The 15,932-nt window shown below is 36.8% G+C and overlaps 1 protein-coding gene across 1 annotated transcript in view; it reads right to left on the minus strand.

Annotated features, from left to right (window-relative positions):
* IMMP2L (inner mitochondrial membrane peptidase subunit 2) overlaps positions 1-15,932 on the minus strand; it is an 864,991-nt gene that overhangs the window by 289,770 nt on the left and 559,289 nt on the right. The gene's annotated exons all lie outside the window — the stretch shown is intronic.

Below are 15,932 nucleotides of genomic sequence, written 5' to 3' on the forward strand. Positions count from 1 at the left end.
ACTTCTGGTGGAGGAGAAGCCATGCTGAAAGTTTATTCAAACAAAAAATACACGAGGGATTAAGAACTTTAACATTAGAGCTAAGTACCTGCAAGAAAGAGGATTCATACATAAGAAAATGATTAGACTTTTTTTTTAATCACATACTTAAGTTTCCTTATTTCATTTAAAATAAACAGTGGAATTTGATTTAAATGTTCAAGAAAACAATACAAATGAGAAGTGTTTTAAAAAGAAAATCAGAAGGTCCTTTTAAACTGCATTTAGGCTTAGCCATCTGAAAATTATGTAAATCAGAGTGCTAAAACAAGGGTACTGACATCCCACTCTATTCCTGGAATTTCACTCTGGAGAAGACCATGTCCGTCCTGAGCAGCCCTACTGAGAGACTCATTTGGTGAGGAAATAAGGTCTGCCAACCATGTGAGCGACCTTAGCAGCAGAACCTTCAGGCCCAGTCAAGTATTCAGAGACTATAGCTCTGGCCAAGTGTTACTACAGTCTCTTGAGAGACCACAAGCCAGACCAGCTATCCGTACTGCTCCTGGCTTCCTGATACTCAGAAAATGTGTGAGATAATAAACATTTGTTGTTTTGAGCTTCGAGATGTTGGAGTAATTTGTTACACAGCAATGACTAAATCTTAATAAGGCCAATTTCCTGCCAATAACACTTTAAGTCTTTTAACAGACACATTTCAAGGAACATCTTGTACATCATCACATAAATGATCATTTAATATGAATTTGGAAATCAAGGATAGATAAAAATATTCTCAATTCAAGTCACATTTTGAATGGAGTTGCTTTTAAAAAGGAAAGTAAATGCACAAAAACTGAAAAGATTAAATATATTCAAAATGCAACACTTCATCAAAGTAAATATGCAGTTTCAATAAGATTTATATTTCACATTATATCTTGCAGAGAAAATGAAATCATCTAAACCATTTGCATCTACTTGTGAAAATCAGTCTCACAATTTTTCACTAAATTATAAATATTCTTTATTTTAAAAGGAAATTTGATCAGAGTTTTACATTGCACTGTCCCCTTCACTGAACTGATTAACCATTATATTTCTATAATTTTACTGTCATTTATATACAGCCAGAGTGAGGGATCTCAGCACAGTGAAGCTAATGAAATTGTGCAGGACTACTCATAGACATTTAGAAAATTCCCCTCCCATGTCTCTCTCTTTTAGATAACCAAAAATGTGTAAGAAAATATTCAGCCTCAATGATCATCAAAGAATTGCATTTTAGAACAATGGAATATCATTTTCCTATTATACTGACAAACAATAATAATAATAATCATAGTAATACCAGTAATACAGTTTGTTGTTGAGGGTCTGGGGACATGGTGCTCTCTCTATATAAAGCATATGGTCATGTAATGAATGTGCCTTTCTGTAAAACAGTGTCGATTTTATATTCTCTTTAACAAGACAATTATTCTTTTAGGAATTTATCCTAATGAAGTGATTACGAATATACGCAAAATTTTAGCTATATGGATTTTATCTATTTTTTAAAAAAGAAAAAAAAAATTAGTAAGAGTAGATTGGTTAAGTAGTCCACCCACATAATAAAATATTTTTCAGTCATTAAAAATGATATTAGAGGGACGCCTGGGTGGCTCAGTCGGTTAAGCATCTGCTTTCGGCTCAGGTCATGGTCCCAGGGTCCTGGGATCTAGTCCCACATCGGGCTCCTTGCTCAGTGGGGAGCATGCTTCTCCCTCTGCCTGCCACTCCCCCTGCTTGTGCTCTCTCTGACAAAAAAATAAATAAAATCTTTTAAAAAAACAAAAATATTATAAAATAATTTTAATGATGTGAATTTATCAGTGTAATTTACAGATTAAAATGGAAATAGAAAATATTATGTGTACTGTGACCTCGCATCTGTAATTAGAGAAAGAAAATGCACATGCGATCGTACTAGAAAAAAATCAGGAAGGACATAAAACCAAAGTTAGGGGGTATGGAGTTCTGTATATGATAAAAAAAAAAAAAATGCCTAAATTTTTTTGGTTCAGATTTGTGGGAAGTCTATGAACAGATGACAACTGTTTGGGTCATATGACATTACCTGAGAAGAAATGCTCCAAGAAAGGGGTGAGACCTGAACTAACTGCCAAGGTCCCCCATCTAATATGGATGCAGTATTAATGTTAACGAAATAATATGAAAAGTAATCCTTATCACCGTAAAGCAATAATTTATGCCAACAACTTTTAAGCTTTTGAGGTACTTGAAAAGTATTTCATATTTTAAAATAATGTATATTTTAAGATCATGAGGCAAAATAGAATATGCAAAGTGAGCTATCTATATAATTAAAGTCTTATGAATTACCACTTCAAATAAATCTATAAATTTTAATGTAATATTAAACTCATGAATCTAATCAAATGATTCAAAATGGGGTAAAAAGCTATTACTAACATTAATCCCATTACTGCTCAAAATCTATATCTATATTTTAATCATTGGGCTGTTGAAGGCACTACTTTGATGCAAGTAGAAGTGGTATGAGAGTTATAGATTTACATTGTGAAAATCATTGAACCTCCCTTTGTCTAAATTTTCTTGGCCATTTGCCTATCTCCCGGGAAGTGTCAAGAATAACAAGTGAATCCCTTCCTTGGGGATACGATGTATGCTGTCCAATAATACTAAATTTTGCATTTAAATTTGTAATTTTAGTGTTTTCATAATAAGCATTGTTTTACAATATTTGTTTCTGGACCCTGAATCTTAAGCATTCTGTTTTATGCCACTGATTTAATTAGGCAAGATTTCTCCAGAGGCTTGGACAGGATGCCTTGAATTGTCTGCATAGGTCTCAGATCAGGTTGGTCTTGCAGAATGTGTGTCTAAATGGAATGCCTAGAGGGAGGGGAACAGAGTCTAGCACAGCTGTAAGATTTCTATGACAATGTTCTTCTCGAATTTCACTCCCTCTCTTGATAAAAATGCAGTTTTCACCCTGCTACTGGGCAAGCAGAGCCATGTCTTAGGTCTCATCATCTCTGTAACTGATTTCATGTTCTTGTATGTTCTTGCTGTACATTGTAATTTTGATCCTGTCTGTAGCACTAGGAAGGTACTTCATATACTCAGGAGATGCCCTCTTGTATTTTGTGGGAATGGAAAGACTAGCAAGTACGCCACACTCTCTGTTCCTGCCTCCATGTCCATCCTGACGTCACAGGTAAACCTTAAACCCGTGTCTAGGCTCTCACTCTTCTCCCATATATAGTAAAATCCTAAAACCTCCCTCTGGATTGTATAGATTTTTATGTTTGCATGGCTCAGGATTGGCCCAGATTATGATAGAATTAATCTCATTACTAGAAGTCATTTTAGCTACAGTCTAATGTAAGCATTAATCCCTCAAAAATACCACAGTATATCGGTCACTAGTAATATATATCACTGTGCAGTCTAAATTTTAACTCTTCATTAATGAGATAAAAGGACCCATATTCTGGGAATGCCTTATATTAGGCAGATTGTTTTTTATTGTCCTAAAGAATGGTCATGCATTAAAATACATAACTTTGTATCATCACAATACAAAATAGACATTGCTGTTGGAATCATCAAAATAAGATGTAGAATAAAAAGTCCACTCAACACAGTTATAAAAACTCATATAAAAAGAAAGTCATATCAAATGATAGCTTCTCTCTTCCTTTTATTTTGAGATATGAGCATATAACATTTTATTAGCTTTAGGGGTACAACATAATGATTTGATATTTGTATATATTGCAAAATGATCACCACAATAAGTTTCATTAACATCCATCACCACACAGAGCTACAATTTTTTTTTTCTAGATTTCGGAAAACATTGCCTGGGTTTGGCATGGTTTCTCATAGAAGATTAGAGCTAGAAAGGCCCATGAGTGTATCTTCCCTGTTGTTTGTGATCTCACCCATTCTCCATGGCCTAAGTGCTCCTACTGGGTCACCTTGTGCCTTGCAAAGGCATGAAGTGGGGTACAATTTCCATGGGGTACAACCCCATTACTAGGGATTAACACTGTTCTGCTACAAGCGAGCCACTGAGCGTAGGCACCCTACATAACCCATCTGGGTCTCATATTCAGGGAGATAAGGCTAGATCAGAGGTCCTAACCAGAAGTCAGATAATCGAGGCAGGCTTGTAGAAATGTCTTGTTTGGTTCATGCATAATTTTTTTTTTTTTTTTATCTTGAACCAGCCAAACAAGCAAGGAGACTTGACATAAAAATTCTAATTTCTTGTTCCTCTTGAAAAAATAAGAAGATCTGGCAATCCTAGGCCCACATTCTTGCATGAAAGAAAGTCCACAGGAGCTGAGAAGCAGATACTGAGGATGTGCCAGAGTCCCAATAGCTTGTTTAACAAATCTCTAGAAACCTTGATGATTTCTTTCACCTCTATTATCTTAATAACTACTGAGTCAACAGGTATGAAATCTCTAGGGCGGGTCTCGTGCATAATAAGTAGGTAAATTCTAGAGCTATCTTTTCCTAAAATAAATTCATAAAGGAGGTCAATTAAACTGGGCCCAAGCAGGGTGCCTGGGTGGCTCAGTCGTTAAGTGTCTGCCTTCGGCTCAGGTCATGATCCCAGGGTCCTGGGATCAAGTCCCATATCGGGCTCCCTGCTTGGCAGGAAGCCTGCTTCTTCCTCTTCCACTCTCCCTGCTTGTGTTCCTGCTCTTGTGCTCTCTCTCTCTCTGTCAAATAAATAAATAAAATCTTTAAAAAAAATAAATAAACTGGGCCCAAGCAAACTGTTACAATCCTTCTCCCAGACTCACAGAATATTTATTTCAAAAAAGCTCTAATAAAGGGATTTTCACAGTCTGTTGCATTAGAAGGAAAGAAAGGCATCTTAAAGGTTTGGTCAAGTTTTATTACACAATTAACTAAAGAAACATTAAAGCCAAATATAATACTATTTACATTGAAAAGCACAGATTAGTCTTAAATGGATATCATCTGTAAAATCAAGATAAAAATGAGTAATTTTCAATGTTGGATTGTGTATACGTGTTTCACTATCAGTAATGTGAACTTTGTACATACAGCTGCATTTTTAATGATTTATTTTTTTAATTCAGTGCAGTTTTATTAATTAGTACTCTCCAAACTTTTTACTTGGGTCATTATTTCAGCTACATTATTGTCCCTTGCAGACTTTGCTTTGTGTCATGCGAATCTTTTAAATTTAAACAAAAGAAACTACACAGACTTTTGTTGCTCTTTGGGTTCATTCTTGATATATGGTCACAAATGTGGAGCTTATAACTTCAGCTATACTTTCAGAATTTTAATATTCTATATTTCAATATAATGTGCAATATAATGTTCAATACTTTTATTTATTATTTTGCACTTCAATCCCAAACAATCATTTCTGGCCTGCTACCTCAGAAAGTGCTCCAATCCAACAGCCTCATTATTATTAAGGTGAATTACAGATGAGGTTGGAAAAACCAGGTTAATGTTTCAAATGTGTTTTCTATAACACCTTAGTTTCTTAGATAGGGACCAGGTCTTAGATGGAAGGGAGATCGTGGGAAAGGCACCATCAGGCAGGGGCATAGGGTGGTTATGTGCATAGAAAACCCTGAGAAGTAAGATTTCAATTTTTGATGGCTGCATAATATTCCACTGATATGAGGAATTCTTAATCTCAGGAAACAAACTGAGGGTTGCTGGAGTGGTGGGGGTGGGCAGGATGGGGTGGCTGGGTGATAGACATTGGGGAGGGTATGTGCTCTGGTGAGCACTGTGAATTGTGTAAGACTGATGAATCACAGACCTGTACCCCTGAAACAAATAATATATGTTAAAAAAAAAAAGAAGATAGTAGAAAGGGAAAAATGAAGGGGGGGGGAATTGGAGGGGGAGACGAACCATGAGAGACATGGACTCTGAGAAACAAACTGAGGGTTCTAGAGGGGAGGGGGTGGGGGAATGGGTTAGCCTGGTGATGGGTATTAAAGAGGGCACGTTCTGCATGGAGCACTGGATGTTATACGCAAACAATGAATCATGGAACACTACATCAAAAACTAATGATGTAATGTATGGTGACTAACATAACATAATAAAATAAAATTTAAAAAAAGAAAAGAAAAGAAAAGAAAACACAACAACCCTGTAAAAAGAAAAAGAAAAAGAAAGCAAAGAAAGAAAGAAAAGAAAACCCTGAGAAGTAAAATGAGTTTCAGAGCAGCGGGGCCAGTGCTCTTCAGCAGGCTCCTATGTAGGGTAGGGACAGGCTAGGGAAGGGATGATTTATGTACTTTGGCTATTCTCACAGCATATCTTACCTGAATTGGGCCACTGAACAGCCGCAAGAGAGTCAGAGAACCCAAGAGATTCCAATCGGGGTTCTAAGTGATCTAAGAATGTGGCACCAGGAGCAACAAGCTGTTTCAGATTTATCTTCTATAATACCTTACACAAACGTATTTTAACAGTACTGATGAAACAACAAGAGCATGGACTTCAGAGAAGTAAGATGTTGTTTACTGATAATTTTTCTTAGTTAAATTGAAGAGTTGTTTCATGGTCACTAACTAGGATTCTCGGAAATTTAATAAGCAAATGGTGACAACTGGCCTTCCTAGTACATCAGCCTTGATTAGGTACAATCAATCAAATGTGTATTATGACTTTTGACTTCCATACTCGAAAGGAGCTGAAATAGTTTTGTAACTGTGCATTTTGATTCTGAAATAAATGTTCTCACTTAACTATGAACATTTTCAGGAATTTAGTATAGTCATACCAATGAGTTAATTTCCACCAGTTTATTAACTCAAGCATGTCAAAACACAGAACATTGTAATCTTCAGGTACTAAACATAATTACAACTATACCGCATGGTCTAGGATAGGTTGTATGTAAATGACTATATTTATATAGCACATACATAAAATATATAGGACGTATGTAATACATATATATATGTGTGTGTATGTGTGTGTATTCTACCATGCAATATGGAATCTTGCTATTTAAAGAAACTCCTCTGATCTATAAAGAAACTCCTGGACCGAAAAACACATTCACTGATTTTATTTTGTAAATCTGGGTTTTCACACATTGAGTATGCTTAGAGTTGGCCATATCTGTGGAATTGGAGGAGATGAACACTTAACATAAATATGTATACTGACTACACTTTTAATCAGACTCCCAAAGTGCAAACCTTCATATAGAAGTACCACCTCTCAATTCCCAAAGTACAACATGCACTCAGGAGTGTCTGAGTTGTTTCTACTGTAGTCAAGATAGGTTTTGCCCCTCTATCCACACTATCTCAATGAGTATGTCTTTGTAATAGAGCACCAGTTGAGGCCATGGAATAAAAATTAACCGGTCTTCAAAGGAATCAAACCATCAAATTAGCCTTATAACCCTATTACTGCAATTAAGCTCATTGGCTTTATACTTTTAGCTTCAACCAGGTTAGCAAATAGTGCCACATTCTTTTGATAGGCTTCAAAAATATACAAACTATGAAAAAGCCTGAAAATACAAGGTATCGATGTTTTTTACAACAAGCCATATCTGTATCCATCAATGCAGCATGGAAATGGCAGACCAACTGAGATACAAAACAAATGCTAGTACAGAAGAGTGGAAGTGAGAACACTTATACCAATGCAAGATGTCCATTGTATGTGCAGTTACCTAGAGAATGCTACTGGAAGAATGGCCCAGGGGCCAGTCTGTCTAACATCCTACTTGCAGTAGGCCTCCATGTGGCTTATGTTGTGGGGTGTGAGATAACAAGCTTCGGGCAGGATGTATCTTGGTAAAAGTGAGGAGAGGGAGGACGAAGGCAGTCTTGACCATTTTACCTGGAGCCACCATTTAACCCATACCCATAACTAATTTCTCACTGGACAAATATCCGGAAAAAAAAGAAACAGAATTATTTTCCTTACAAATATAAAATGAATATTTTATCTTTGGTGAAGTCAGCTTCTGTAATCTGCCTAATTGTGTTCAGCAGGTGTTTGTGATGGACAGAAGCTATGAAATTCACACACGCACATTAGAGCTGTGCACTCCAAGCAACATGGCTACAGCGACTTTGGTGTAATGTTCTGGGGTCATACAAAGATGTGAGGTATACACCGATGTGCCAACCCACCACCTCTTTGTCTCATGACGACGGTTACCAGATGACACTTTCCAAAGTCAGGCAATAGACAATCAAGAGTCAGATGGGGATGGGGGCATTTCAGTGGCAGATCTTTACAACCAGACAGGTCAATATACTATTCAATGGATAAGAGCATGGAGAGATGTCAGCTGAGGTTCAGATGCGCCCCCCCTCCCCCGCCGCTGCTATCTCACTATACACTCCCAGAGCTCAGATGCTACTCTAACAACATGAAGAACCATTAAACAGACTTAATTTGACTTGAATTACCTTCAAAAGATCTGGCGCTTCCCCCTTTCCCCCTGAGTTAAAAAGAATAAGGTTTTGCCTGCAAGAAGAAACCTAAATTCCAGTAATGGCAAAATAAAATTATATATTTTTGCACACCTATTGTTATGACATGAGAATGTGCACCCATTCCATTTTCTTTACTCCACCACATATATCAGTGGACTAATATGCTCTCTAGCGACGGTGGTGACAAGCACTATTAATGTTTCAAATGACTGCTGGATTTAAATTTTTCTTGTAAAATTGAATTAGGTATATGTATGGGAGAAATGAAATGTCACATGATCATTGAAAGTCTCATAATTTCTCTAAAATGCTCAGTCTCCTGGAGAATGTTGACAGCGTGGAGGTCAGAATATGAGTAGAACATGAAGCATCCTGTCTTGTTTCTGTTCTAACACTGTCGAACTTATTAATTTTTAAAATACTGTATAGTACTATTGCTCAGTGGAAGAGTTTTCAGTTAGGCTCCAATAGCTACACACAATTTGCTCCCTCGAAAATGTCAACTTTATGCCCCCATAGTAAACTGAATAGCATTAGGAAATTGTCTCCAGGAAAAAAAAAAAAATCCATGAGGTTTGGGATTTTACAAGATCAACTGCAACTGGTCACCTCTGAAAACAGCAACATCATTTACTTGCTCAGCTCGACAGCCACTTACATAGCTCCAGTTACTAAGCTATCAGAAATTTTTTCTCTGTATATTTTTTCTGCTATTTATACTGCAATCACCTGTTCCTATGACAGTTTATCAATGCTTTAAACTAAAAAACACTCATGTTAAATTAAGTGTCTGACTCCTTTGCTTAATGGTATGCATTTGTTTCTAGGCCTCCTAGCATGTCGACCTTCTTCCCCTCTGACTGGAGTCTAAGGAGCTACGGAGAATGGGAAGAATATAATGTCTGAGAAGCTAGAAGCGCTTTAATTTAGAAAGAGTTTTGAGTGGCTGAGAATAAATGTCTTTTGGGGAGAAGAGGAAAGTTGAGAATGGCAAAAAAATTGATGAGGAGTTAAGATTGCGAGCGACTGGAAGGGAACTATGGGGACAATGAAAGGAAAATGGAGAGAATATTTCCAAGGACTAACAGAAGTTCCCTCATTAGGGTAAACCAACCACAGAGGAGCAGAGCCTTGACTAGAGAAACACAGCCAGGTGAAGTGGAGTGAGGTGCCAGGGGACTCACCAAAGGGAGCACAGAAGTGCTGCCAGCTCACTTGGAGACCAAAGACCCTTGTGGTTGCTAAATTTGCTTTCTCGCAATTTAACAGAGCCTCAGAACCAGAGAAAGTTGTTTGTGTTGTTATTACAATCCCGTGATTGTCCTTTTTTGTTAGGTTATCCTGGGAAAGTTTTATTGTTTGTAAGAAAATTCAGAGATCAAAATATCGCTAGTTGCAAGTGTTCTTGATCTACAGCATCAAGGAAATCCCTTTCCAAAAATCACAACCGGGTCTCCACCTGTGACGCATCCTTTCACAAGGCTGAGGACTGTCCTGCTCTTTTTAGTTGACAGTACACAGTGAGCAAGAACTACAAACTGCGTTCAGGTATGCCTTCTTTGGCAAAACCTGAGTTATGCCAAGGTGACAATTTGCCAGATTATTTACGCCTTCCTACCATTCTCTAGTATACACGTACTGTGGTCACTTTTTTTTTTTAGTCCATAAAATTTTATTTCGAATAATGGGTCCCCACTTGAAATGGAACATATGATGTCTACCCACATGTGTTGTTCCTGACAGGAAGTCACTTTGATTTGAGGATGAAAGACAGTGATTAATGTGAGAAGGCTCGCCGGCTTTTCTGAGCATCAGTCTCCTAATTCTGTGCACACACAAAATGGACTCTAATCTCTACAGCTGTCATGTGGATGCTCTTCGTGAGCTGTACATTTCACAGGCTCTGAAGCCACGCTGCAGCTCCAACATGATCAACAGCTCTCCTCAAATCAGAACAGCAGCTCAAGATTATTAAATGAAAAAGGGAGCAAACCCTCATCTTCACGTGTGCAGGAAATTCAGAGGGGGGCCTGATTGCCATATGGTTCCCACAGCTGAAGCTTAATGAGTATCTTCCAGATACAGGTACAACCATTTATAATCCTCAAATACCTCTGCAATGGAGTAAAACAGTCCAAATAGAATTAAGGGAAATAATCTCCAACTGGTCTTAACATGCCTGTGGGTTAAATGTATGAAGGAGGCTTTGATTTAAATAAAAGCAGATTCTCAGAAACATATGCTCACCACCCACCATTCCTCATCTGAATGGTAGCAAGTAAGGAGTTTCATTTCAACGTAGCTTTGGAGCTTTGCCAAGAGGCCAGAGCACAAACATGAGCGATTAAGAACGAGCTCCAGTATAAAATATGTCTTCACGGGTCTCATCTACTTCAGGATGGGTTTATGGGCAATGGCATCATGTTTTGGACTGACCACATGGAGAGATGTTCTCATTTATATCACATTATTAAACTCTATTTTGGACTTTTAAATAACCTAAACCTACTCCCTAAAATAAAATACCTTCCTTGAAAAGATATAACAAAATCATAAGAATACTTCACTCAAAAATCTTCTGATTCAGCTTTATTTAAAAACATATAGCCCCAAAGCCTTGCTGATGTATACACCCTGACTCTCCCACCTTTTATCAGCTCTTTCTTGCCAGTGCCATCTGTTTGTCTGTTTTTTTTTTTTTTCTAGCATGTTGCCCATCCCTCCAGGCTGTTCACTGGCACTTGGATGCCTCCCTCTAATTCTTTATAATACAATCCAAGAAGTGTGCCAGGTCTTTTCCAATTCTTCTTTCCAAAGATTTTCCTCAACACCACCCCCTGTATATTTTGGATACTTATCCTTCTCAGATACCATTTTTCAATTAGGTAATGTGCAAAGTTGCTTTCGGTCTTCTGTTTTAAACACAATGATTTCCTGTTATATTGCTTTGTGTTATACATAGGAGGAAAACTTTCTGGCTATCTCATCTTTTACAATTACAATTCAACAAAATCCTCGTAATTCCAGGCTTAAAGACTTAAACCCTATATTCAGAGGAGTCCTATGGTGAAGAAATAGCTAGTTCAAATGTTTCTGGAAAAGTCATGCTTCCCTTTCATTAACTTTTAATACATGAAAGTCTGTCTACTTGTAGGTACACTGACCTAATCACATAATCAATATGCAACTGCAGAATTATTACAGATTTAAAACAAATATGTAATGTGATTTAATAAAAGAAAAGGCAAGGAAATGGAACTCAAAGGTTGTAATTCTACAGAATCAATGAGAAGACAATAAATAAGGTAAATGACCATATTTGAATCTCTTATAGTATCTTTCAAACTATATCACTACCCTTCTAAATTAAAATCTCATTTTAATTAGTTCTCAGCAATCCAATCTAATCACATTCAAGTCAAAGACTCAGCTGTTTAGAATGCAGACTGTACCACTGCTGTGGTTATGTGTACTTGACCTCCTGCCTGTTAACAAAGAGACTCAATTAATTATTTGCTGTTTTGAATGGCTATTTCATTTCACCTCCGCCTTTCTTTAAGTGTTAAAAGGCTCAGTTGCTTTATCACCTTAACCTTAGCTTTGGAGAATGCACACAGAATTTCCTAACTGCCACCTAATAAACCATCTTGATCCAGAAAGCTAATTTTCAGGCCCATAGCTCCTACGTGTCCTATGCTAGCATCAGCTAAAGTTAACATATTGACCTGGTGGCACGTCATCTTCCAAGAGATCCTCTTCATTCTGACAGCAGCCTTGGTGCTAAACTATTCCCTTGGTATAGGTAAAGAGACACCCCAGTGCTGCCATGGGCCATGGTGTCACAGTTACGGCAAAACACTGGTTTCATTAGAAGTCCTACCAAACAAAAATGAAAGGCTTTCACTATACACTGAGGGTATGTAAATTAATAGTGTATTGTTTTTTTTTCCTTTCTCTCTCTCTTTTTTTTTTCTTTTTTTTTTTTTTTTTTTTGATAGAGCCAAGAGCACAAGCAGGGGGAACAGCAGAGGGAGCAGGAGATGCAGTCTCCCCGCTGAACCGCCCCCGACGTAGGGCTCGATCCCAGGACCCTGGGATGATGACCTGAACCAAAGACAGACGCTTAAGCGACTGAGCCACCCAGGTGCCCCAATAATGTATTGGTTTTTCCGACATACTTTTAACGGTTCCTATATACTTTTAGTTACATTAAATTCAGTAGTATAATCTCATATTGAAATCCTGAAACCCCAACCAGAACAAGAAAATACCTTCAAAGTAAATGTGAAAAGGTTTTTGCAATGTATATGCAAAGTATTACTGATACCAGTGAAGGTCTAAATGTGAAAAACTAGCCACAAAAAGAGATAGCAAAGAATCTCCCTACTTCCTCTGAATTCCTTTAATACCGATACCATGTAACATTTCAGAAGTTCCCATTTGCTACATATTTGTTTATTTAGAGATTATTCCTATCTCCACAAGTATTCCATAAGACCTGAAACCAATGATTGTCTTAACCCTCTTATTGTATCCAGTCCCAAGTCAGTTACTGGCCCTCAAAATAATAATAATAATAATAATAATAATTATAAATAAAAATAAAGTAAATAAATAACATTATTATTTGATGATGGTTAGGTCGTAACAAATATACCAAGATATTGCTACCAGGCATCTTGTGCAAGTGGTATCATACAATAATTTCCTTTAGTGCCTAGCTTATTTCACTTAACATAAGGTTTTCAAGGTTTAGCTATGGTGTTGCATGTATCTGGATTTCAGTCTTTGTCATTTTTATGACTGATACTAGTTATTTCATGAATATCCAAAATGCTTTACCAATATCTTGGCACATTTCTTATAATCTAATTTTTTTAAATAGCAACTGAAATTTTGAAAAAACAAAAACAAAAACAAAAACATCGTAACTACTCAATTTTTTCCAAGGGAATTTATACTGACATGAAAATAAATGATTCTATCATCTGCCGATCTTGGTCTGTAGATAAGTGGTTCTGAAACTTTAAAATCTAGGGTTGAGCCCTGGAAATTTAGAATCCACATTTTAAAAAGCACCTAGGTTAAAAAATAAGTAAGTAAATACTAATAAAAATAAACAAATGAAAAGCACTCAGGTGATTCTGATGCAGGTGGTCCTAGCCCACCTTTTATAAACACAGCTGGGAACCCTCAAATGAAAATCCTATGCAATTCAGCATACTCCACCCCCCTCCACCCCCCGCACCTTGCAATCACACACATTCAATAAAGATATAGGCCATAAAGAAATATTTTCAAAATAAACATAACAAATAATATGAATAATAAGACATGTACACAATTCTAAATCAGTGGGAAAGCAAAAATTTCCCAGTAGGGAAAAAAGTTCTAATAATTCCATATTTAACTTCAACCTCAAACTGGATCTATAACTACTATGAAACAGCATAACTCAAGTAAGAAAGAGCAAGACATTGCATTTCCAGGGTTTCTTAGAATATAAAAACCGTACTCAGAACAAACACAATAATGAGAAACTATAATGTAACAGAAAGACTATGGTATTAGATACAGAAGAACTTATATCTTAGAGTCATTAATCCATTCCACAAATATTTGCAAAATGACAGCCATGTACCAGGCACTCTGTCTGTGGTACTAGCTCATTAAACAGCCCTTATGACAATTTATGGCACTCATGGTACTTTTAGGATTCAGGCCCAAATGCTAACTGTATTATCTTGAGCAAGTCATGTACCTCTCTTAGCATCTATTTTTTCATGAGTAAAAAGAGGTGATGACAACCAGTACTGCTCACCGTCCCCCGCCAGATGTTGCTGTACGGATCAAATGAGCTATTAAACACAAGCTTCTGAGCATCTGATTTTTATAGAAGGAGCCTCAGAATGTGATAACAAATTATACTGGTAAGCTTCAAGGGTCCAATTCCTCCGTTAAGTAGGAGAGAAGTTATATTCTCTCAAACTAAGACCACGAAATGAACTTCTCACTACAAAGATCACCACGTAACTTTCTGCGAAGTGCATGTTGTGGTCCTATTATACCCAGACAGCAACTGTGCCACCAAAAGAAAGCTTGACTGTACTTCCCAATAAATGTCAATAGTTTTTTTTTCCCCCCTCTCTCTTCTTTCCTTCTTTCTACTCGTCCTCCGACCCTTTTACCTTTTCTTTCCACCTTCCTTCCTTCCTTCTTAGAACCTTCTTCATAGGACCTTGTTAACAAGCTGAAAACGGTGTACATAGACGAAGCCATTCTTAGGCCCAGTAATTTGTTGATTTCTTTTCATTAGTTTACGAGCTGTCAAATTTGCGTAGCTAAATGTATTTTTAGTGGGCAGTTTAATTGTTCTAGTGAAATGCAAAAGTTCAATCAACCAATTTTGTGTGGAAAGTGAAGGGAATCTAATTATTCTATCTGTTCTGTATTTTAATTAAATGTTCCTCACTCAAAAATGAGGTAACAAAATGAAGACAATGATATTGTATTAAAAATGCTCTGGAAATACAGCAAACAGTTCACAGAACATCCTTGAAAAAAGCACAAATGGAGAAACCCAAGGCCTAAGAGATATTCAGCATAAGCCACAAGAAAGTTGACAAATGACAGACATTTGTCCACTCTTCAGTCCCATAGTCACTGTTCCAGCATTTTCTTTCTAGGATAATGGACAATGCTATTTTTTAGTATATTTTTAAGCTTTTATTCTGAGTATTTTAAAAGTTCTGACTTAATCATGGTAATATTTTAAAAGAGTGAAATAATGGATATCTATATTTTACAATAAGGAAGGCACACCATAGACCAGTGAATATTTTCTAAAAGGCACAAATCAGATTAGAACTAAAACCAGGACAATGGGTATGAGACTCACGATCTATTACTCGGAACACTATATTATAATTTCCCATGGTTGCCACTATTATTTCCAATGGGCTTTCAGTGGACAACAACAACAACAACAACAAAAATCAATATAAGGAAATGCGTAAGTAACACCACCATAGAGAAATCAGTGGTGGCAGCCTAAAGTTATTTTCATTCTTCTAAAAAGTTGTATATTGGGGCACCTGGGTGGCTCAGTCATTAAGAATCTGGCTTCAGTTCAGGTCATGATCTCAGGGTCCTGGGATTGAGCCCTGCATTGGGCTTCCTGTTCAGCGGGGAGCCTGCTTCTCCCTCTCCTGCTTCCCCTGCTTGTGTTCCCTCTCTCAGGGTCTCTCTCTCTGTCAAATAAATAAAATCTTTAAAAAAAAAACAAAAATAAAAAAATAAAAAGTTGTATATCCACAATAAATTTGATATGAGATAAATGTATCAAACTATTGTCAAGTGATAAATCCTATTTAAAATAAGATTATCAACTACACTAAATATTCCATATTTTCATATGAGAAAGAAAAAAATTTCCTAATC

Source organism: Eumetopias jubatus, unplaced genomic scaffold, assembly GCF_037043125.1.
Source record: "Eumetopias jubatus isolate StellerSeaLion01/CBP00866 unplaced genomic scaffold, mEumJub1_p1.0 scaffold_14, whole genome shotgun sequence".
NCBI classification, from domain to species: Eukaryota; Metazoa; Chordata; class Mammalia; order Carnivora; family Otariidae; genus Eumetopias; species Eumetopias jubatus.